Source organism: Elephantulus edwardii, unplaced genomic scaffold (genome assembly GCF_000299155.1).
Source record: "Elephantulus edwardii isolate Elephantulus edwardi_28Jun2011 unplaced genomic scaffold, EleEdw1.0 scaffold00059, whole genome shotgun sequence".
NCBI lineage: Eukaryota > Metazoa > Chordata > Mammalia > Macroscelidea > Macroscelididae > Elephantulus > Elephantulus edwardii.
The window spans coordinates 12,114,930-12,117,303 of NW_006399809.1; positions in this window are offsets into that span (position 1 = coordinate 12,114,930).

Here is a 2,374-nt window from a genome sequence, read left to right on the forward strand (position 1 = left end):
CTTGAGAGACTCATTTTCCATCACTATCAGTATTCTATTATTCACAAGCTTTTTTTGATAGTAGATTGCCAAGTCTTTTTTTTTAGTGTGTGTTAGTCTGACGTTTCACTGAAATCTGTTCACCATGACCTTGTTGGTATTAGAAATACTAATGATGTAACTTATGCTATCATAACATGAAGGTAGTACAACTCCACAAACACACAGACAGGCAGTGGTGTTAACATGGTGGCTACAATAATGAGCCAGATGTTGCTACCATAGCGAGATGGCACAGGACCAAGACAGCATTTCATTCTGTTGTACACAGTATTGCCATGAGTCAGAATGATTCTAACACAAAGGGGAGAAGATGCCATCTATGATACATGCCACATATAATTTTTGTGAGGTTTAAATGAATGCCAAGGAGGACTGTTGTTGTTATTGTTGTTGTTCTTGTTGATTGCCTTCAAGTCGAGCACGACTAATAGTAACCTTTTGAACAAAAGGCCTGAAGCCTTTCTATATCAAAGTTTTCATGGAGTTTCTGGAGGCAGGTAGTTTAGGAAGTGGATGCTACTCCTGCTTCCAAGGAGGACTGGTGGTATATTATTTAGTTGATTGGCTACTTTCTGCTACTCTATGGGAAAAAAACATAATTATCTACTTCTGTAGTAATTACAGCCAAAACCTATGAGACAAGTACTTTTTTTGTCACATGGAGTCCCTGTGAGTTGGAGAACACCCAAGAACAACAGCAATAACTGGCCAGAACTACAGAGTAGTAGCCTTTTAGGGAAGAACATGAAAGTCCTCTCTAGGTCACCTCCCTGCTAGTTATGGCCCAAGAGGAGAACTGAAACTGGTATCTTGACTCTTCAGCCACTTTAGAAAAAAATTTGGTTTTCCTACCATTATTCATTTACATTGTGTTTCATCCATGTACATTATGTTTTGTACGATCTTCCATTTACATTGTGTTTTGGGGGCATTTGTGGCTTTCTGTTTGTCCCAAGTGGGTCGCGGCAGAGCAGACTTGGCTAGATGAGATAGGGGTCTCTGGCCCAGAGTTTGCCAGCGTTCGGGTGTGCCAGAATGGTAAAATACCATAGGGCGTAAGGGCCTGGGGCCCTCAGGCCAGTTTTTAATTGTTTTGGTCAAACATTGTTGTAGGTTGCATAGCCCTGGTGTGTCTGCTTGCTGTACAGAGGTAACTTGTGGTTGCTGGAAAGCTGAACACTGTGGCATGGATGTGTCAAATGCGATAATGGTTACCCATGGTGGACAGTATTTGGTGGAGTGTCCAGATTAAAACAAGCTTGGAAGCAAGAGTGGCATCCATTTCTGTAAATAGCTTGCCTCCAGAAACCCTATGAACCTGGAGAAAGGATGAAAGTCACACAAGTGCTGAGGACTTTCCTTCATAGCGTTGCTATGAGTTGCCTATGACTCGACGTCACTTAACAACAATAACAATAACAACAACAACAACATTCATTTACATTGTGTTTCATTTGTGTGCATTATGTTTTATACAATCTTCCATTTACATTGTTTCGTACAACCATTCATATGCATTGTATCTAATATAATAAATTACTATTCATCTAGGCCTATTATTATTATTATTACTCTATTATTTCTATTCCTTCACCACCACCCCAAATCTGCCCACTAAACTCTGTTATCCTAGAGATTTACACTTTTCCTCTTCCTTCTGCCTACTTACTGTGGATTTTTAGTAGTTAATTTTAGTAGTTCACTCAGCATAATGCTCTCTGGACTCTCCCATGTTATATAGTATTTTACAAAATCATTAATCCTTAGTGCTGCATAGTATTCCATTTTGTGAATGTACCACAATTTCTCAATCCATTTTTTTGTTGATGAGCATTTGAATTGTTTCTATATTCTTGCTATTCTGAATAATGCTACTGTGAACACAGGTCTATACATATCTCTGGTGGTGCTTCAGTTCTAAGTTCTTGGGATATACAGTCCTAGAAGTGTAATAGCTGGGTCATATGGGATTTGTGTTCAGCTTTTTTTTGAGGAAATGCCAAAGTGCTTTTCATAGTGTCTGTATCATTTTACAATCCCACCAGCAGTGCATGAGAGTTCCCGTCTCACCATATCCTCTCCAATATTTATTGCTTACTGTCTTATTAAACTTTACCACTGCTGGAGTGAGACAGTACTTCATTGTTGTATTTATTTGCATCTTTCTGTTGCCAATGATTTTGAGTGTTTCTTCATTACTCTGTTGGCCATCTGAAAAGTCTTTTCATGCCTTTTGCCTATTTTTGTACTTCTTTTTAAACTTCATGCTTATGGTCTCTTTAAATCTGGAGAATTAAATATTTACATAGCATTTGAATATTTTAAAGGTATT